Below are 23,002 nucleotides of genomic sequence, written 5' to 3'. Positions count from 1 at the left end.
TTACGTGGGGCCCGAAGGCGGGGAAGGCTTAAAACTACAAAGGGCCCTAAATTGAGGCAAACAGCATTCGTGAAATAGCAAACAGATTACAGCCTGGTCGACATAGGCAGATTAATTGACCAGCCAAGTTTTAAGGGGTTTTGCGGAAGGCTGAGAAGCAACCTTCTGCTCCAAGTGCAGGCAGGAGGGAATTCCACTGCTTAGTTGCAGCTAATGGTGCAGCTCCTTCATGGGACGCCCTGTGCCTCAGTGATTACATCTGACCCTTTCCACCTGCACACAGGGACTAGACAGGACTGCCCACTCTCACCACTGTTGTACGCCCTGGCGATTGAACCGCTAGCCGCCAAGCTGAAAAAAAGACGTTGGATGGTCTGGCATAGTTAAGGGGCCCGAGGAGCATATAATATCGATTTATGATACATTGCTATATACTAGTCACTGTACTAGATCCCTTCCACGCAACTCAGATATACTGCGCAAATACAGACTTGTGGCCGGTTACAGCGGCAACTGGGACAAGTCGGAGGTTATGCCTCTACACCTCGACATTCCCTGGGATCCAGGGGCCGGGGGGCTTGACCCCATTTAAACTTCAGCTTTAAACTATGAAATATCTGAGGGGTGGCGGGGAGGGTGGATCACCCGTCTCGTCAAATGCTCGCCGAATGAAATTACACATCGGTACTAGAAAAGATCTGACGTGATATGGCCTCGTGGGACCTACTCCGTGCTCTCCCTCACCGGCAGAATCAAGGCCATTAAAATGAATTTGATGCCCAAATTGTTCTAGCATTCATGCTATTTATGCCCCCCTCCAGAGTGCAGGTTATTTGCATTTTGCATTTATAGGCACCAGGGTGCAAGGAGGATGTGATCAGGGGTGCAGGTGTGAAACAGAATGAGAAGGGGAAATCGAGCAAGGGAGGAAGCCATTGCAATAACAAACACAAAGGTGCACGTACACACAGGCAAAGACATGGGCACAGGTGACATGCGAAGGGAAATCGACAGGTCAGTCTAGAAACACAAGAACTAATCATACCACAATGTTTTTTTATAACGAACAAGCATATGTTTTATATCCATGCAACTCCGTTTCCATTTGTTAACACAGTAAGATCACCACAATAGCAAGGAAAGAGGAACTCACCTCTAACTTGTTCACTGAAAATCCTCAAGTACAACCCGGAGATGCCCAATGAGAAGCCGAACATGGAGCCATTATTAGCACTGCCATCAGCGCCAACCACAGCCAAGTCGGGGCTCACTGGGCCAGAGACATTGGCATGCCCAAGCCGCTCATTCTGTATATACCCGCAGCACATTGGTAACTTTGCAATGATAAGCAGTCTGGGGTGGGTCAGTGTGTTCCTATGAAAACAGCTTGTTAGTGATGCATGCATACTTGCACGCGATATTCGCAAGATGCTCGTGCAAACCAATGACTGCTCTGCTCCAGAGATGCATGGCAGTATACAGGGATGCCTGGCTGTGTCGCGCGAGGCGAGACATCAGCCAGCAGCCAGCTCGGCCTTTCCGGGTCACTCATGTTGCATTAGGGAGCTTGGCTTCCTGCACTTATGTACAATTCAAATTGAGAATGTAAGGAAACCTAGAAGAACTCGGTATGCCTGATCCGAAGATCAAACCTTTATAAGAAGCGAGAAAGACTCTTGGAGACGAGCTCCCTTTTCAAGCATAAGGATGATTTTATGGTGTTACCGGAAAAAAGGGGTGCTTAAAATGATTCTCAGCAACAAGGATAGCGGGTGTTTTTTTTTTTAAAATAAATGCTGCATAAGAGCACGGGTACTTTATTTTATTTAGTCAGTCATTTATAGAGCGCACATAACCCCGAGGCATCTAGGCGCTTTTTCATAAGAATTCGGTTACAGTAGGTGCTTACAACTACACAAGTTACAGTCATTGAAAATGAAGGCAAGATAGGTAGCAGGTTACAGATTGCATCATTAGCTTTCCTCAGTTACAGGTCATGTGACACAGAGGTTTGTTACATTGGTTACAGTCTTTACAAAGGTTACAGGCAGCCAGTGAGTCAAGAGCGTACGAGCTGGGATACAGAGGATACATACAGGATTCCATGACTAACAGCTGCTGGCTACCTGCCAGGAGACCACCTGAGTTAGGGGAGGTCTTGGGTGAACAGCCATGTTTTGAGTCCTTTGCGGAACGCGATACCTCTTTAGACAGAGTGCCACCACCAGACAGCCAGGAGTGAACGCTGGGAGGTGGGGGTGTGCTGCGGCAGGAGCCTCCATGTGCCGCAGGAATAACACATCCAGATTCAGGAAAATAAAGCTTTATTGGGAGAGCAATTGGATTGCTCTTGTCCATTGTGCAGGCGACAACGCCACGGTGGTGGAGTTTTCCAGCATTCGTTGGCACCATTATGCAGCCAGGCGACGGCCGGAAAATCTAAACGCTCTTCTCTTCTGCCTTCAGAAATTGTGCCACGAACCTTCACACAGGATGTCCGCGTTTACTGGGAGTGACATCGTAGCACATCACTATACATGTCGACGTTATACATTCCATTCTGGAGATGCTAGTCTAATACTGGATTGCACTTTGCATGCTGGGCTTGTAGTCTTGGATTTTGCCATTATAAAGTCAGCAATACAAGCAGGGACGTCATTTCACCAAAATGCCAGGGGTAGCGGAAGTGACATCACACAACCCTTGACCCCCTGATGACATCACAGGCAGTGATGTCATTTGACCCCACCCCGAAGTGATATCGTGGGAAGCGATGGAACACGACCTTTCACCCGTTGCCAAAACAGGAAGTGACATCACAGCATTGCACACTACGAAAAATATGGTTACGATATAACTATAATGTGATGTACATTTCATGCAAGAATGGATCGCCATATGTAGCGTTAAGATCAGTGTGTATAGGCCCAGATTACCAAATTGCTGTGAATGCAAGCAGACGTCCATGACCATGATATGTTATTATATAGCACTTACGCGCTTTATATAGAAAATAATATACACCCAATATCACCCGACCTGTCATGGTACTCATTTATCGACCTCAGAAGGAGGAAAGGCTGAGTTGAGGCGTTTAAGAACAGACTAAATCAGTGACTCACCCCCCTGAAGTGTGCCTGAAATAAACCTTTAATGAGTCCAGCAATTATTGTACAGAATTCCAGAAAGACACATTATTTGGTTTCCTATTCTTTCTTATTTCGGGTCAGTGCTGACTTGTGGCACTCCTGTTCTTATTTTTCTTATTTATTTATTTTTTAAAGGGCCTGAACATGAGAGCCAGCCACTCCAGGACCTTGCATTACAAAAAACGGAAGAAGGGATTTTTTTTTTTTTTTTTTTACAGAGGTCGCAAGGGAGACCACAGAGGTCGCAAGGGAGACCTCAGAGGTCGCAGTTGCGACCTCTGGCGACCCCCAAATGACGTCCCTGAATACAAGTCCCAGAATGCAAAGTTAAAACCGGGATTGGACTAGCATCTCCCAAATTGAATGGATAATGTTGACATGTATGCATGATGGTGCACCCTGTGCCCTAGTTTCACACATTACCACGCCCAGGTGAGAGACATATCACCCACAGTTACATATGTTAATACAGTAAGACTAATCATCAAGTAGTATATTGTCCATGTAGCCTATTGTACGGTGCTGTTTGATTGCTGAGTTTACAGTTCCTCATCTCAATTACACTCTCTTTTTAGATACCTCGACAGGTAGATGCCGAGTGTCATCCGCTAAGATCCCAACATGTCAAACAAAGTAAGTCCTTCCGTAGGTCGTTCATAGATCGCCGCAGTGGGCGCATTAACCAGCTCGTCCATCGTTCCATGTATTCTACGGTGCCGTTTCCAACTGCAAACCAATGTGCACCTTCGGTTCCCGGATAACACACCTGGTGTCGGGAGGAGCCCCGGTGTTCTGATAACACACTTTAGCCTGGTGGTCACCTCGGCAGCACCAGACACGCAGTACTCTGATCCTTGCTGCGACTGCTGATCGCCCCATCTCTAGTGCCCGGCAGTGGTGTGCGGAAGCTGCACTGTTGCCTTAAGAAACAGCCGCGCGCAATTACTTACTGGCCGGTAGCTTTATTCCAGTGATGTTCCCGCTCTTAATCCGGGAAAATGGAAGCTGTACGGTGGGGCATACCTGCGCTCGCTGCCGCCAAACCTTTCCCCTCTAGTTCTCCACGAAAGAGGCAGGCAACGAGCAAAGGAGGAGCTGGGGGACTCTGGCTCATCAATCAGAAGGTCCGGCAGGAGGAGGCTCGGTGGGCAGCTGATATGGAGCACATGCCAAAGGACAGCAGCGGGCAGCACCCAAACACACTTTACAGAGGTGTCAGTTACACAGACCCTCGGCAGGCAAGGGCTCTGGGCCCCAATCACCAGAAAACCAACTCTATCATCACATCTCCCTCTCTGGACAGCGTCTGTGTGCCCTCTCGAGTCCATCCACCTCGTTTCCCACCCTGTGTCTCGGATAGGTGCCTCCCGCCCCAAACACATAACGCATCCTTCCTCCCCAACCTTGTATACTGAACAAGCAGGCGGCTCCAGACCACACGCTATTAAAAGCAACCTGTTCTCCTAGCGCTAAAGCACCCACTGTGCACACAGGCATCAGAAGTTGGTGGTCCATACTGGGTGCAGATTGCAGGGCGTGTTGCAGCTCATGGCTCCTTGCCGTGGTGTCGGCTGTCTCAACTCCAGTCAGCCTGCTCCTCTACCATCTGGCCAAAAGCGAGGTCTAGGCAAAGCAGACCAAACAGAGATCACTCTGCACATAGCGGGGCTAACCCCTACTCCTTGGCCCCTTACAACATATTGGTAAAATCATAACATCTCCCGCTTGCCTGCCCCAATGATGGAGTCAGAAACATTCTGAAAGTTGGAAACATATATAACATTTTATTTGGAAAAAACATCTGGTCGCATAATTTGGAGTCATCTTATGAGGGCGGCCCCCCCCATCCCTGCTCAGGTCTTATGACTGCCTGGCACAAACCATGGTCCTTAGCCGGGTGGCTCCACCAATCCCGCCTTACAAAAATCCCTTGTCCAAAAGCCTGTGAGCCATCTCACACCAATCCGTTCTTGCGAGAACGGCCCGCCCTGGATTCCACTGCCAGTTCAGTCATTCCTCCAGAGAGTATGGAGCGAATAAGGCCACTACATCGGTTGTTGAGGAGTCCCAACCGTCCCTGGTGAAATCAGCGCCCGTGTCACCCCATCCTGCCTGAAGCAGCTAGTGGTTGTAGCTCACGGACCAGACCGCAGCGTGCCTCCTTTTCTAGGACCGCCCTCGTAACTGCCACGCTTTGGGGTGGCCCCCCCGCGACCCCAAATGCCCCCACACCAAATTCCTCTTCCTGCTAATCCTCACCAATCCCTATTTACACCCAGTTCTTGCCATCAGTCCCCATAGTCCTAAATTGAAATGGCCCATCCCGTGCTCTGAAAGATGCACTCCATCTGCTGCAAAATCTATTGGTTTCCCTTCACATAATTCCAGGTGTCTGACAAAAACCAGCCCTTCCTGCTTCATGAAGCGCTCCATGTTCTTGTTCACCCTCCTCCTAGACCTTTCCATTGCAGCGTTGGACTCTGCTCCCCGCCATACTTTCCTTGGGATCAGCTCAGACCAAGCTATCTCCGTTGCAGGCAGCATTCTTGCCAAGATCCTAATGCCCTCCTGCATTACTCTCAATAATCTGCCCCTTCCCAAGTCTGCAAGGTCATTCCCCCCAAGGTGCACCACCAACAACCTTGGGGGGGCCCTCTTGGTGATCTGCCTGCGCAGCGCGGGGAGAAGTGCGTGCCAACGCATGCCCGGGGTGCCTAGCCACACCAGCTCGGTGTCCCGAAAACCCAAATTGGCCCCCCGAACCGGCTTCGTGCGGGCGCATTTCTCCGCTCTGCTGATAAACGAGTGGCCAATAATCCAGATGGTACTCCCAGCTGCAATAAATCAAAAATTGCATAGTTGTTACAACCATTTACCCTTCCTACACCCCAGACCCACCCACCCCCCCTTCTGTTGTCCCCTTGGGACCTGACCTATTCCACTGAAGGGGCTGGGTTGTCTTGCCCACCTGGGCGAATGTACAGTTTATACCTGTTGGATTGCCATCTACCCAACCTCTGGATCGCTGCGCCGTGCATCCCAGCTTGAAATGCTGTAGTTGCTGCCCCTATCCGGAAGCCGTGCGTGGACCATCCTTGCCCATGATACCCTGCTTTTTTAAAAGCCATGGCCAGTACCTTCCGGAATTGGAACATCGTCAGTGGAGACCCGTCCCTGTGTATTAAGAGGTACTTCCCACCGGCCGGCCTCATTGTCATGTAGTGGGACAGTAGCCAAGTGGGGCAGCTGGACTGTTCCGCTGCCCTTCGCAATTTGATTGAGGCGCCGTTCCCGGCCTGATCGGTCTTTGATCTCCTGACCTTCAACATGAGGCCATCCTCTGTGAATGTGACATCCCCCGGAGCCAGTGCCCGCCCAGAGTCATTAGCCTTCCCTGTTGCCACCAATTCACTCACCCGGAGGGCCCCAAAAAATGCCAATGCAAATGCCGCCCTGAAGAGCCCGAGCTCAAAACTGTCTATGCATACCCCTTCCAGTTCCCTAAGTAACTTCCCCAGCACTTCAAAGTTAATGGGCTTACGTACATCCTTCCTGCACCCTTCTAGTTTCCCCCAACCTTTGACTGCTGCCCTTATTGAGAATTCCTTAGTTGGGTCGCCTTCTCCTTTCAGTTTGGAATGGAATGCTACAGCGGCTAAATGGCTTGTGACCCAGCTCCTGCTCTGTCCCTGGTTGTGTGCCCACAGCACGAACCGCTCTACCTGTGCTGTAAGACCCAAGTTTGTATGTCCCTCTTCCTGAATCACCCTTACAAACTTACTGTAGCCTTTCTGATACCTGGACCGCACTCCTGGTGAGAGCGACTGCTCCCCAAGTTTCCAGAGCGTCGGGTCCACGACATCAGGTGCCACCACTCCTGCATGAACTCTGTGCCCCTCTGTTGTGCCTCTGGGTGGGCCTTCCGGAATCTCTCCCACTGAAAACGAGAAAGAGCGTCAGCAGCCACATTCACAATTCCTGGTACATGTCTCGCCCTAAATTCAATATTCTGGTACAAGCATACTTCCACAAGTTTCCTTAGCAGCCCCAGAACCACCGGGCATGAAGCGGACTGTAAGTTGATGGCCTGGACCACTGCTTTGTTGTCCGACCAAAAGCGGACCCTCCTGTTGCACAACTCACCTGGCCACAACAGGAGGGCTATCATGATTGGGAACAGCTCTAGCGCCATAATGTTCCCCAACCTCCCTTTCTTTCTCCATTGTGTTGGCCACCTCTGCGCACACCAGTGCGAGCCCAAGATCACACCAAACCCTTCCTTTCCCGAGGTGTCTGAGTACATTTGCAACTCACTGCTGGTAACCCATGCGTCCCGCCAAAGGCTTACCCCGTTGAAGCCCTTCAGAAACCCCCGCCACATGACTAGGTCCTCCTTGAGTGCGGCGCTCAGCCTGATGTGGTGGTGTTTGTTAGTCACCCCCGCTGTGGCTCTTGCTAACCTCCTGGCAAACACCCTTCCCGCTGGAACCACCCTGGCTGCAAAGTTGAGTTTCCCAAGCAGCTGTTGCACTTGACCCAAAGTTGTCTTTTCTTTAGCTAGAATACTGGAAATCAACTCCATTAGCCCTTCCACCTTTTCTGTTGGTAACCTGCATGTGCCTTTGCACGTATCAATTTCTATGCCTAGAAATGTGAGGACATGGACTGGGGTTTGTGTTTTCTCTTTGGCTAGGGGTATCCCCAATTCTTTCATTAGAACCTGAAAGGATGCTAATGCCGAACCGCAGTCCTCAGTACCCTCCCTACCAATAAACAAAAAATCATCCAGGTAATGCATGATTGCCCCCCTTGGTTCCTTTTCTTTTGCTGCCCATTCCAAAAAGGAGCTGAATTGTTCAAAGAAGGCACATGAAACAGCACACCCCATTGGCATGCATCTGTCAAAGAAAAATTGGCCTTCCCATTTGAATCCCAACAAATGAAAGCTATCAGGATGGACTGGTAGGAGCCTGAAAGCAGACTCAATGTCGACCTTTGCCAACCATGCCCTTTTCCCCCATCTGGTCCAGTAGCTCCATTGCTTTGTCAAAGGAAGCATATGTAACGGAGCAATAATCAGGGTCCAGCCAATCATTCACAGAATCCCCATCAGGGTAAGACAGGTGGTGAATTAACCTGTACTTTCCTTCCTCTTTTTTAGGGACAACCCCCAATGGGGACACAATGAAGTTAGGGAGGGGAGCCACCCAAAATGGACCCGCTATTCTCCCCAATGCTCTTTCTTTGGCCAGTTTTTCGCTCACAATCCCTGGTAGCTTGTCTGCTGAAGGTAGGTTCCTAGCCCCTCGTGAAGTTAGGGGTCCTTCGTAAGGGATCCTAAACCCTTCCTTGAAACCCTGTGAGATCAACCTTCCTTCGCCAATTTTGGGGTATTCCGTTAGCCATTGTTGTAATGTTGTCATTTTTATGGGTGAGGGTCCCTTCCCCCAGCTCCCCTCATTGGGTGCTCTTACCTCGGCCCCTGCCCCGTGGTCCCCTGGACCCTTGATAGCATGAAGAGGCGGGGTGGGACCCTTTGCATTTTTCACAGGCATGGGCAAATATACATTCACGGCCGAAGCGGCAGTACCCTGCATTAAAACCCCTGCATGTGCCCTTGGCTGTGTCAGCCCCCGAGGTGCCCCTGCCGCTCCACCGTGCCCTCGGTCTGCTCCCGCCGTCTCTCCCCCTGCCCCTCTGCCTGTTCCGAAAGAGCTGCCAAGCTTCCCTCTTGTCCTCGTTGTACCTACCCGACCCGGACTTGGTAGTATCTCTGATTGGCTCGCTGGACCTCTCCTGGCCACCCATGAATGCGAACCAACCCTCTGTGTCCTTCTGGGCCCAAGACATTGAGGGCAAATCCTCCATCTTATGCCTGAAACCCCTATCATAATCTATCCATCCCGTCGTCCCATATATCTTATGCTCTGCCACTATGGTATCCCTGTAATTCCATAGGTCAGTCCCTTGTTCTGGGAACTTTTCCATCATCACTGTAGCATACAGGGAGAAGGCTTTAGACCAGTTGTCAATGGTCTCCTCCGGCCTGTACCGTTTTTGCCTCTTTCTCCTCCTCTTTTGATACATTAACATCTGGGCCCTCATGTTCAGATGTCAGCATAGAAAATATGTCAAAGTAATCCCTCGCCCATATCCGTTCCTTTACCTGTTTATGAATGTACCAAGACAATGTACTTCTCCCTGTCAGTACTGGGGCTATTGTTACCAATGGCACCCCACCGCTTACAGTGGATGTCCCCGCACCCAAGGAAGTCACTGGTAGTCCCTCTGGTGGTGCCACCCTATTGGACCCCAGGGAACCCGCGGGCAGCCCCTCTGGTGGTATTACCCCTGCTTCTTGGGGTATCCCATTGGCTGGTGCCCCTATCCCGCTGACCTGCCCTGGGAGTCCTACCTGTGCCCCTGCGACTGCAGCCGGCCCTGTTGGTTGCCCCCAGACGGCGAGTGGACCCACCCCGTTCCCCACTTGAGGCGCCACTGGTACCTGTCCTAACCGGAGCATCATCTGGTCCATGAATCTAGTCATTTCCAATTTCGCCCACTCCATGGTCTGCCCGCTTACCTCGGGCTGTGCAACCTTCTGGGGGGTTGTCCCCGTGTTCGCTACCATCCCCACAGGCCCAGTGTTTACCAATGCTGCTGGCTGAATCCCCTGGCCTGCCCCATGTGCCTGGTCAGTACCTGTGCTTGGGGAAATTTCTGTTGTGGGCAGCGGAATAGATACATTTGGAGACGCATTCACTACAGTGTTATGCTCCTTGCCCTTCTGCTTCCTGGGCGCGCGCTTTCTCTTGGTGGGAGTGGGTGTCACTACCTCTGGCCCCGTTGGAGGTACCCCTGTGTCCGGTGATCCCGTTGGTGCCGATCCTTCCAGAGACTGCTCCACCATTCTTTTCGCCCATTCCGCACCTTTATTTCGGACCCTTTCCTGGAACCATGCCACCATCTGAGCCTCCTCCTGGCTCTCATAGGACCTTCCACTGTCGGAAGTGCCCTCCCCACTGTCGAACAAACTTGGTGATCCCTGGCTGGACATGTTGTCTGTTGTCCCTGGGTAAGAAAGCAAATAAAATAGCGCAACCAGATTTTGTCGATTAATATACTGTTGACCAGTTTTGTCTCTTTAAAACCCTTTCCGCTACTCCTTCTGGAGTCCCATGTTATTGCTACCCCTGTTTAATGCCAGTGCCGTGGCCCTTCCCTCATGCCAGTTGTCCCTCCTGCCCTTGTTCACATTACCTGTGGCAGTCCATTGGCTGCCTTGTTCAGTTGCTAGCCACTTCCAGCCCCCAGTAGGCCCCTTTCCTTACCACAGATCGTTTCCTTCTTCGTTCTAACAAACCACCTCTGGTGCCGTACCTGGAAGATATTTGCTGTGATCTGCAAACACAGACATAATTTGTTAATATTGTCCTTTTGACTAAGCCATATGCGTGCCCCCGATACCTTGTACATTGTATGCACCTTGGCACAGTACCCCACGGCCGCCCCAAAGGGGGGGGTGAAAAAGATGTCCTCCTAACATCTCACCGTGCAGGTCTAATATTGTATTGCTGTGTGCATGAATCCCCTCACGTCTGCCATCCCCGAACTATGCTCAAGCCGGTCAACATTTGTGTATATGCGCGTTATAAATTCCTTTCTTGGAATAACACGGAAAACTTCTGACACAAGTTATTAATTTCCTCTTCTTTATCAAGATAATATGAAACAAACAGTTCCTTCCCCATGAACCTTGCATTTTGCCCCCACTCAGTACGCACTCATGTGTAAGTACGTTATACGTTCCGTCTTACATTATCTGAAAAGCCATGGAAAAATACACCGTACCCGTGGTGAAACTAATCATACTTCTTTTACACTGGTGTGCCTGCTGCTTGGTAATAAACCTTGCCCGCGCACCAATCCGCACATACTTGTGCATACGCTCGTTATAAATTCCTTTCATTCCACACGTGTCCCTGCCTGATGATTGATGCGCTGACGGAAGCAGACAGATCGTCGTACTTTAAATTTGCTCTTACTACGGTGAAAAGTTCACTGCCTCGCCCCCGTTGTTTTAAAACTCAGCTTGCCTAATGGAAAAAACGTCCCCGCATCCGCCCCTCCCTACAAAAGGCCCGCACCGGTGCATTGCTCCGATGGACCCTCCTGCTCACAAAACACAAACTCACAACGTGCTGGGAACGTGCGCATCTGCCTTCCTAATTAAGCATTCGCAGCCCAGCGCGCCGTTTCAGCTGGGAACATCCCCTATGGCTCCCGGCCAGTGCCTGCAGCACCATCCCAACTTTCCGGCTACCGCCTGCTTTAATGGCCCACTGCCCTCCTTTATGCGGCGTCCCCACGGCCAGCGTGGCTCTCCACAGCTTACATGGTGCTCTCACTGATTAAACAACTTAACGACAATCTTCCCCCGCACGTCCATGCAAATGTGGAATCAATCGGGAACAAAGACACCCTGTTTTCTGCGAATGCCGCCACCGAAAGCCACAAAAAAAAAAAAAAAAAAAAAAAAAAACAGGGGGGTGGGGGGGGTGGGGTACACTTGTGCAAATAAGATGGCCTCTCGGCGGCCATTCCCCGCGTGCGCCTGGTTGCTGCCAAGCGCCACATCATAGCACTTTTTACATAAAAATTAAAATGACCGCTATGCTAACATCCCCTCCGATCGCTGCATTATAGCAAACTTTTTTTTTTTTTTTTTTTTTTTTTTTTTTTAATACACAAATTACATTGCCACCTTAAATCAAAAATCCCCCGCTCGGAGACAGGCCCATCCGATGCCCCATAAAAACAACCGACAACCATCCGTGCGCCATGCGCGCAGGTAACTACCATCCCTCACCGGCCCCTTTGTGCCCTCTAGGCACCGAGGAGGAAATGCCGTGAGTGGCCTCCACACCCATGGCAAGGACCGGCGCCCCGCGCCGTCCATCAACTCCTTTACTCAGCCTTTGTGCCCCTGAGGCACTGCGGAGGAAATGCCGTGGGCTCCAAGCCATGGGAAAATACACCGAGGCCCACAGCACGGACCAGCGCCCCCGCGCTGTCCCTCTACTCCACACCTTACCTTTCCCAGATAAATCCCCTAGTCCTGCTCGTCTTGTCGTGTCCTCGTCACTTGTGGCTGCTCCGATGTCGCTGCTGCCAGGGCCGGATGAGAGGACTTGCTCTCTCAACCCTGGCTATTTAAACCCCCGGGGGTGCAGGCCATTTCCGGCCGGACCCCCGAGGGCACCCTGACTGCGTCCTCCGTAGAGGAGGCGAGTCCACGCAGGGGGCGGCCAGAGGAGCGGCCCGCTATGTGAGCTGCGCCTCTAACGCCCCCTGCGTGGGCTGGCGCATCTGCTGACTTTAAACATAGTCCGACAGGAGTTAATCTGACAAAATGTATTGGTGCATACAGGGACGTCATTTCACCAAAATGCCAGGGGTAGCGGAAGTGACATCACATGACCCTTGACCTTGGATGACATCACAGGAAGTGATGTCATTTGGCCCCACCCCAGAGTGATATCACGGGACGCGATGGAACACAACCTTTCATCATTGACAAAACAGGAATTGGCATCACATAGCATTGTATACTAGGAAAAATATGGTTAGTATATCACTATAATGAAGATTACCCCTGCTAATTGCACAGGAAGTATTAATTCTATTAAAGATTAGGAGGCGAGTGTTAAGACGGATTTCTGAACTCTGTCCTGGAGGCGCAGAAGTTCAGAAGGCCAACCTAATTACTTGGAACAGGTTAACCTCTGGACGAGCCAGACCAATCAAGGTAGCGATCGCGGCGGTCAAGACTAGGTCTCAAGAGGGGTGAGGGTGACTGAAAGCCCGCAATGAGCACACAAAGCAAGAGCGCTTACAAACTACTCCAAACAGTTGTTATATCAAAAATATATACACATTTATTTTAAGGCCTTTAAAATAATGACCGTAGCGAGAAAATCACAATATCACAATATTAAGCCAACACATACCATATCAACACAATATATATACAAATACGAGTCGCAAGCGTTATATGCACGAAATGTGTAGTCCACCTGAAAGGGAAAGAAAACAGGCAGTGCGATAATGCTTTAGACTCAGTTCGCCTTCAGAGGCACCTAACTAGATGGAAGTCCGAGCCCTGCGAAGAGTGGAGCCTTGTGCTCAAAGTACCTGCACACGCTGGTGCCAACGGGCAAAAGGAGAAGCTCTTCGGAGGAAGTCAGGCAGTTCGGGTTAGTGCACAACAGAAGAAGAACAGGTTCCGCGACTCAAGCGCAGCCTCCACAGTGAGCAGAAGCAGAGCGCGAGTACGGACAAAAGGGTGCTGTTTTTACACAGCGGGGAAAGGCAATGGGCTACTGCAGGAGGGCGACCAGATCCTAGCTATACTACTCACCGGTCCCCGATGCAAGCGGACCCAGGCTTCTCCACGTTAGTTTCAGCAGCTGGCAGGTTCAGAAGAGACGGGAATGCCTCGTCGTCGTGTAGAGAAAAAAGACGTCCCAATCGAAGAAACCTGCACAGTTTTGTCACCACAGCAGGGCAACGGAGCGGCCGTGTGTATCTGAGCCAAATGTACACTACTCACTTCAGACTTGGGAACGCCAAGTGTACGAAGCGTGTGAGAGTGACAAGGACTCGAGATACTACACAACCTGGCGGCGGTTACAGAGCAGGACTCCCGTGTAAGCTGGTCAGTCAACTGGATGGCCCAGAGACGCTTCCGAAGGCTTACTGGCAGGAGATGAAGTCGCCGAGAATAGCTGTTCCTGCTATTCCAAAGGTCGAAGCACCAGTACAGGCCTTCTGGTTCGATCAAAGGAGGAAAGGGTTTCACAGGACGACAGCAGTGCAAAGGAGGAGTCCTTCAGCGGGTCACCAGCGATTCCTCGGTCCAGCCGCTTGGTTGCAGGATACTTGGCTCCTGTATTCCTTCGTTCGTGAGAACGAAGGAGATCAACATGGTAGTGGTGTTTCCAGCCCCCTCTTATCCACGGTTCCCTTCGCGCCAAAACGGAGGGGAGCCAATGGGAGATCCGCTCATCAACACACACACCATTCGTGGACCAATCACGGACCACGGTGGTCCCAGGCATTCACACTACCCTAGACTCTCTGGCACCCAGGATGTGTATTGGGACCAGACATCCCAGCCCACACCCTGGAGGCACACAAAAGACATGTAGAAGCCCGCGAAAGCATCCGTGTTTCGCGGGAAAGTACATGCCCAAATAAGGAAGGCCCCGGGTCGGCTCGACCTGGGGAAGGTGAAGGGAGCAAGACGGTCAGCGGACAGGACAAAGGAGCCTCGTGGTCTGGCCATTTTGGGAGCCAGGCCACCATTTTGGGTTAAGCCCAGAAAACGTGCTTAGAACGCCAAAAGGAGCTCAAAATATGAAGAAACGATCGCTGCCACCATTCCCGTCCCGGAATTACTTGCACCGATCAAATACAATCCTAAACGAGTATCTAGGGCCCGTAGAAGGCTAGAGACCCAAGAGAGCTGTAACTTAGCTTACAGTGCCCTCTTGTGTCATGTTGCACTAAAGCCGCAACATGATAAAAGAAACTACGGGAAACAGCGTTCCCCGGTACTGACTGTCTTAAGGGCATGTCAGTTTCCCCATAAGAAAAGGAGCGAAAGCCCAGAGGAGTGCAGCGCAGCAGAAGGCTGCACTTCACTGGCAAAGTCAAGAACAAGGTGAAAAACAACAGCAAAAAGTTTAGGGGTTGCCACATGGAAGGAAAATTACCTACAATTACGAAATCTTTCCTAACAGCGAGCATTATGCTTCAACTTTTATTACTCCTCGGCAGTTGCAACAAAAACACTGAAAAGGGTCCTCATAACACTTTTCTTATTTTGAAACTACAAGTCCCAATGTCTCTGTAGTTCTATCTTACCCAGTCCAGCCATGACACACTTCCTGTTCCTGGACTCCTCTTCTTTTATGAGCCCTGAACTACAACTTCTTAACTTTTTAACACTGTCCAATAAACAGGGCGAACTTCTTCAATTCGTCGCAGACTCAATGTAGCTGCATCCCACTTAAACTAGTCTGCTTCTCCCAGATCTCGTCTCCAAATGATCCTCAACTCCGTTATTTTTCTGGTCTTCCCCTAAGCATCATACAAATAATATCAGAGTGGAGTCCTTGCACTGTTGCATCCAATAATCATTGCATACAGTTTAGACAGTACATAACAGGGTGGGAATGTAATGCTCACCTCCTAATCTTTAATAGAATCAAGACTCTCTGTGCAATTAGCAGGGGTAATCTTCATTCTATGGTGAGACTGGAGGCGAGCATTATAGCTTGTTCAAAGATTCCCCAATACAGTCGTACCCAAACCTTCAATCGGTTTGAAATAGAACTCTTAAAAGTATTGCTAGCCCAATCAGCTGCCTGCATAATATCCTGCAGAGACACCCCTGCCATGAACGCTCTGGATGCCATTGCCCCTCTCACTGAGTGCGCCCCATACAAATTCAGGTCGATGCCTGCTATCTGTATTACCTCTTACCCACATTGCTATGGTGGCTGACACTCCTGCTTGGAAAGGTTTCCTACGCGCAATTAGTAGCTGCGTAGTGTCGGCTGCTCTGCATTCTGCTGTCCTACTCTCGTACTCTTTAATGCACCTTGCTACACACCATTTGGAGTTAATCAGGAAATATGGATAATGAACTGTAGTAGTTTGTGACTTTGTCCTTACGATTATTGAAAACATCACCCCTTCTGGGCCGAAAGACTTCCCGTTAATCTCCAGGGCCTTGATGTCTGCTGCTTGATTGCAAGATACCAGGCCAAAAAAGCATCGCTAATTTGCCGGACAGTTGCTTTAGTGACAGGAACCTGTCTGCAGGCCAGCTTGCTAGCAACTGCTATTAAAATTAATTCCCTCCGACACTTCGCTAGAAGCCTGCTCAACATCACGAAGGGAGGGAACGCGTAGTGCAGTCTTCCTGTCCACTTTTGGAGAACAGCATCTGTGCCTTGAGCCCTGAAGTAACTGTCTGCGCATTGATGCAAGATGCGAACAGATCCGTGTGAACTGGACTCCATAGCAGATTCAGACACTGAAATACTTCCGTGCTTAGCCTCCAGTCGCTGGAGTCTGTCAAGTATTGCGAGTTTCAGTCGCCCACCATGTTCAGTGCTCCTGGCAGATATTCTGCAGTCACTGAAGTCCATGACTGAATGCCAAAAGTCTTTTGATAGCTCTGCGAATAGACGGGATCTTGTTCCTCCCAGGTGGTGTATGTACCTGACCGCTGTTATATTGTCCATGTTGAGAAGGACACATGAACTCACTCTTCCTTTCGTGAACACTTGGATAGCAAATGAACCCACTAGGAATTCGAAACAGTTCATGTGCAAATTGAGCTCATCCTGACTCCATTTCCCTCCGGTCTCCAGCGACCCGCGTCTTGCTCCCCAGCCCATCACCAGATCTGGTCGATCTCTGAAAATGGCACGACCATTGCAGGCGTCCATATTATTTAACCACCATTCCAGTTCTGTAACGGATTCTCGATCTAATGGCATTTGCTGGTGGTAATTGAGGCCCTGCTGCAAATGCGTGATCTTCAGTATCTGAAGCGTAAGATAGTGCAGTGGACCTGGAAAGATAGCTTGAATCGTCGCTGCATCTAGCATCCCTACTATCCTCGCTAGGACTCCCAGTGATATCGTCCGCTTGGTCAAGCAGTCCCCAATTTCCTTCTCGATATCCCTTATTTTCTGGGCTGGTAAATCTAGCGTTGCATTTCTGGTATCTAGGACGAAACCTAAGAAGTCTAGCCTTTGCGCTGGTGTGGTGTCTGACTTCTCCACATTCACTAAGAATCCCAAGGATGTCATGAGGTTCTGCACCCCTGCAGTCTCGTATAACCGCGTCTCTCATTCCCCTGCAAGGAGCAGCAGGTCGTCCAGGTATATAATCATCCTCATACCCTTCTCTCGGATCGCTGCTGCTACTGGTCTCATCAACTTGGTGAAAGACCAAGGTGCTGAGGCTAGCCTGAAGGCCATTGTCCTGAACTGCCATAGTTGTTTGTTTCAGCGGAAAGCCAGGAAAGTCCTGAATTCCTCTTGCACTGGTACTGTCAAATAAGCGTCCTTAGCCAGTCCCCTTCTCTCAGGGAATCTCTGAGCTGGTGTATCCCTTCCATCTGGAAGTGGCGATACACAATGCAGCCATTCAGCTTTTAGGTTTATGACTGGTCGCACTTTCTCTTTTCTGTGTACCAGGAACATATTGCTTACGAATCTGTGGGTTTCCCAGCACTTCTCTATGGCCTTCTTCCCCTCTAGCTGGAGCGGTTCGCTGTCTAGGCTGTCTTGCTCGGCTTGCGCTAGGTGTGGCTGGTGTGGCCAGTGTGCCTGTACTGGCTGCTGGATAAACTCCAGTTGCAGACCTCCGACGGTATCGCTGGAAAGCATGTGCCAATCGTCCCAGAAAATCACTGTTCTCTTCCCCCTTCTGCCCCCCACTGGCGGGTACAGTGACTCTCACCTGGTGTAAAGCTTTGGCCTCGGCCGGCTCCTCTTCCTCTGCACCCTCTCAGAAATCAACCTCTGGCCGGGAAGAAGGAGTCCTACTGTTTATTCTCCCACTACTGTGCTCTGGGATTCTAGGGTCTTCTTCCTCCTTGAAAGCGACCAGCTGCTCGATGCCGATAGCGGCCGGTCCCGGCAAAAACTCTGACCAGGAAAATCTTTCGTATGTACGCTTGCGACTTCTCCAGTGAAGTATAAGTGCTGACGAACCGGCCCATCGCCTTACCAAAGGTTTCTCCGAAGAGGAGCGCCTGCGCTTTCCCTTCGGCTTTGTAGGAAGCTAGATCGCTTAACTTAAGATCTATCTTAAGTTGCAATCCTCTCCTTTCGAGGAGATGGCGCAGTTCGCGTTAGCTAGTAGGCAGACTGCTCTCTGCGCCCAGCTCGCTAATTCCTCGGGATCTAATTCCTCTTCCCTATCTCTGGCTCTTTCTGATAGATCCATTATTTTAGCAAATGGACCCGACATGTCCAGCACCTTTTCTTGGCTGTTCCTCCAGGACCTGTCTATTCCTTTTCACGGGTCCTTACTGGTCTTCGACACGAAGGTCAGCATCTTCGGGTCCAACTCCGGCACCTCTGCCACTTTACCCGGGAGGTCTGGTTGCGGGCATTCTGCACGCAGTCGTTGTCTAACCTCCTTCTTGTCTAGGGCCTTCTTTAGCCTCAGGGCCATGTACTGTGTCAACCTCAGGGAGGGTTGCCAATCAGAGGACTTGGGGTTCCTGATACTGTCTGGGTCAAACATATCTAGGATCCCTTCTGGCTCTTCGTCCAGATGTTTCTCCTTATGGGCTTTCTTACACCCGCTGGGCTTCACCCACTCTTAATCTGCCCTCTCCTCTTCATCCTGGGAGGATAGGTCTCCTGCTAGCTCTTCTTCCGAGCCTGGGTCTTCTTGCCCTGGGAAGGGGGCCGTGAGGCTTGGCACTGTCTGTCTTTGCATGAATGCCTCTTTGAGCTTAGCAAAGGCATTGACTGTTTCTGGGGTCTTCTCTTTTACCCTGTATGTTCGACCTGGGTGGGGGGGGGATCAAAAGATTTCCTCTTTCGGGTCTGGTTACTCCCCTTTGGCCCTGTTTTTAAGGGTCCTGTGGGCATGCTGTCCTTCTCACTGGTGCTCTCTCAGGGCTGGTTTAGTCTTGTTTGCGCCACGGCATCTATAAATAAGCTCCCCAGCACTTCTTTAAAACTGGCGGCGAGGTCTAGAGGCTGCTCCTCCTCACTCCACTCAAATTCAGACTGTCGTGTGCTGTGTGCCTGGTACCTGGATCAGGTGTCTTTTGGACGCCAACGGCTGCGTGGATTATGATGCTTTCATATATCCATAGCAAAGGATATTAATTCCTTTTAATTATGATTACTTTTTTCGTGGCTTGAACCAGCCTTTAGTCTCTTTACTCTTTGTGGCCTTTTGTCACAAGGCCTGTATCTGCCGCTTATCTGCTCTTCTGAGCAATAAGTACAGCTGTCTCGTGCTGCTCGTCGTGTAGGTTTAACCTTGCCGATGTATCCTGTAGTGCGGGCAACCGCGTTAATATTTAATTAGAAAATCACTGCCAGGCTTCAACTCCTCACACTCACCGTCGCACGGTAATACTGGTGCGATGGGCTCCCGACTCCACCTCCCCAAAGGAGGGGGCCGGATGTCTTAGTGCGCATTTAGCTCCGCCCCCGCAAGGGTGGGGCTGTTACCCGGGGCTGCGAGGCCGGGCGAGCCCCCTATCGTGCCGATAATGTGGCACAGGGATGTCCGCCTCTGTGCTTAATTATAAAAATAGACTAACTCGAACGCAATTGTGATTTGTTCCTATTGCAGTCGCCACTCACAATGCGCTCCCGACCTGCTGGTCGATGACGTATTTGTCTATCGTACGCACCAGTAGCAGGGAGTTTTCTGCTACTGCAAACGCTATAAGCGCACATCCTCATATGTATACAACATAATCATACATCTTAATCACATATTTCTGCATAACTATCCACTACCCATGTACAAAAACACAGGTGTTAAAATTGTACTCATCTGCTGAAGAGCAGTAAAGGGAGAGAAGGAGTCCAGGAACAGGAAGTGTGTCATGGCTGGACTAGGCAAGATAGAACTACAGAGACATTGGGACTTGTAGTTTCAGAAGAAGATAAGTGTCATGAGGACCCTTTTCAGCGTTTGTGTGTTTTTTGTTGAAACGGCTGAGGAGTAATACATTGAAGTTGAAGCATAATGCTCACGTCCAGTCTTGACATAGAATGTGATATACATTTCATACAAGAATGGATCGCCATGTGTCATTAAGATCAGTGTGTATAGGCCCATATTACCAAATTACTGTGAATGCAAGCAGAAGTCCATGGCCAAATGATAATGTGTTATAGTGTAGCACTTGCACTTAAGCGCTTTATATAGAACAAATATACACGCAATATCACCCAAACTGTGTTGGTACTCATTTATTGACCTCAGAAGGATGAAAGGCTGAGAGTAGGTGTTTAACAACAGACTAAACAGTGACTAACCCCTGAAGTGTGCCTGAAATAAACCTTTAATGAGTCTAGCAGATATTGTATAATATTCCAGAAAGACAAATTATTTGGTATTCCAATTCTTTCTTATTTAGGGTCACTGCTGAAAGTGTTAGACTTGTGCAACCCCTTTTAAAAAAATAAATAAATAATAATAAAAAAAAAATGTAAGCGACCTGAACAAGAAAGCCAGCCACTCCAGACGTAAAGAGCCACATGGCACTGACCACAGTCCAGGGGCTTGCATAAAATAAAAAACATTATGCGTCTCTAGCAACCCCTAAATGACGTTCCTGGAATTACTAACTTTGTCAACCTACGAGAAAGCCATTTACAAACTCAAATGTGAAATGGACAAGTTCAATGAGATCTAGGGGCAATTCCTGGATATGTTCGGCTGATGAGCTCATAGGGTGAGGACTCTGCACTGGTTTCCAATGAATGACGCTCTTGCCATCCCGTTCTTGCTGTAGTATCCTGCTGAGAGATCAATTCTCTGCGTGTTTTCATAGTATATGATGTGATTTTTTTTTCCTTTTCTGCACTTATTCTACCTATCGCGAACCTGATGGGGCACGGTTGTTCTACCACTTGACTATACCCAGCCCGACAGATAAGGGGCATATCGTCCACTTTTACTCCCTAAAAATAGGCAAATACTCCCAAAAAATCAAAATAGAGTAAAAATGATGCCAACAAAATATAGGAAACGACACAAATAACCTTGTGCCCCTGATTTCACCCACACAGCTCCATGGATATGTTTGGACCAATAGTGCATGTAGTACCACAAGAAGAAATTATTATTACTGCCTGATCAGAAGAAGTAAACCTGTATCTCTTAATGTGCATGAAGACCCAGGTGCAAAGAAACAATTATCACAAAAACAATTTTCAGTTTTCCAGTTATAACATTTGTACATGCTTAAAAAAAAAAACACCTTAAAAAAATACGAAATAAATTCAATCAAAAAATATTCCCATTGGGAATTGGACTTACATTTTTACTCCCTAAAATACGAATGCTACTCCCAACTTTAAAACAAATCGGCAGTGAAATCCCAACTTCCAAATCTTATCTGGAGCACCGACTATTCCGATTACACTTGTGTTAGGTTTATTGTATTGCTTGTATGCACCATTTTGTCTCCATGTTATTAGTGTGTTAAGAATACAAAAATGTAATGCAAAGTTTAAAAAATGCATTCGAATGGGCGGTGATACAGCCAATGGAGGCCGGGACAACGGAAGTGCCGCTAGAAGCCCCACACGAGTGCCACCTAGAGCAAAACAAGAGGGACAACCTTAAGCAAAGCAGCAGTAAGAATGGGAAAGAGGCACAGCACCACTATGAAAAGAGAGGGTGCTTCAGCAGAAGCAACTAGTCTTTCACGTCTAACAAAGAGCCAGAGGGAGTCCTGGTCCATTGTTTACATCCCTCAGGAGTGAGCTCTAGATTCCTAGCACCCGTCCCTTCCAGATGCTGAGGGTGGGCCGCCTCTTGCAAATACTCGAGGTGGCTAGTAGTAAGCGGACTGCGCTGCACCGTTTCCAGCATGAGGAGCCCAGAGGGGACAGCCACTTCATGGCTCTTGAGTCCAGAACTCTAGGAACCTCTAATCAGTTGCTGCATTCTAATAAGCTTTATAAGCAAGCTTTAATCAAGGGCCCCCGGAGCACAACACCACCGGGAGGAAATGAATCAATATTCAAACTAACACACCATTGGAATCATGCTACACGTATACATTCCACTTGGCAGCGTCCTTGACTTGGATTCCTGTATCCTATTACTCTGCCTCTTCTAAAGCTGGCTCTTGAACTGTTAGTGGACATCCTCCTCACCATCGCCCCCAAAGATTCTTCTGAATCCTCTTTAGGATTGTCTTGAATCATTTTGATCTCTTTATCTTCAATCCGGTCAAACCTTTCTCTCATGCAACGATCACCTAGTTCCATGCTTCTTGCTATCTCCATAGCCTGTTCCAATGATTTTTTTTTTTTTGCCACAGTCTCTGCTGTATGCGCGAGTCAGCTACATTCAACACCAGTTGATCTCTTAAACATTCATCCCCAATGCCGGTAAAATTGCATGTTGACATGAGTCCTCTAAGAAACACCATATAGGTGTCAATTGATTCACCCTTTAGTTGTTTACTAGAGAAAAACTTGTACCTTTCCAGTACAACATTGGTCTTGTTACCAAAAGGTTTTGCAAGTTTCCCCAGTGCACTCTCAAACTTGCGGTTGCCATCACCAGAACAACCTTCTGCTTCCTCCAATTCAGGGAGCGCCCTGAAGATCCTTAGAGCTTCTGCTCCAACACAGTTTAACAGTGGGCCTCTTTAAGCTCATCATTAAATTTGTTCCCACCAATAGCCCTCAAATACACCTGGAAGCCATCAATCCATTGTTCCCAAGGACACGTGGGGTTCCCAGGACATGGAAGGAATTGCATTGGAGGTGTGACATGCTGCAATATAAAAAAAGATTTTTTTTTTTTTTTTTTTAAAGGAAAAGTATTTTTTTTGTTTCTCTTCCCTCAATCTTTGGTGAAGGTGGAATTTTCACTTGCAAACTCGTGATCTGTGATTACATTGTACTCGAGTTGCATTACTTGACTTCCTTGAGTAGTGTTCCAGTATTGTGCTTTACGTGTTGTGCTTTACTGATATGTTCCCCTTTGAAGTTGTTTCTCCCGCTATGCCTTCATCCACTTTGAAACATTTTCATGTGGCATTGACT

The 23,002-nt window shown here is 49.2% G+C and overlaps 1 protein-coding gene across 3 annotated transcripts in view; it reads right to left on the bottom strand.

Moving 5' to 3' along the window:
• Nucleotides 1-23,002, bottom strand: part of LOC138491270 (tumor necrosis factor receptor superfamily member 10B-like) — a 114,358-nt gene that overhangs the window by 55,898 nt on the left and 35,458 nt on the right. The gene's annotated exons all lie outside the window — the stretch shown is intronic.

Source organism: Ambystoma mexicanum, chromosome 10 (assembly GCF_040938575.1).
Source record: "Ambystoma mexicanum isolate Mex_15411 chromosome 10, UKY_AmexF1_1, whole genome shotgun sequence".
In the NCBI taxonomy this organism is placed as follows: Eukaryota; Metazoa; Chordata; class Amphibia; order Caudata; family Ambystomatidae; genus Ambystoma; species Ambystoma mexicanum.
The sequence above is the reverse complement of the archived record's forward strand: the minus strand, read 5'-3'. Positions and strand labels throughout refer to the sequence as shown.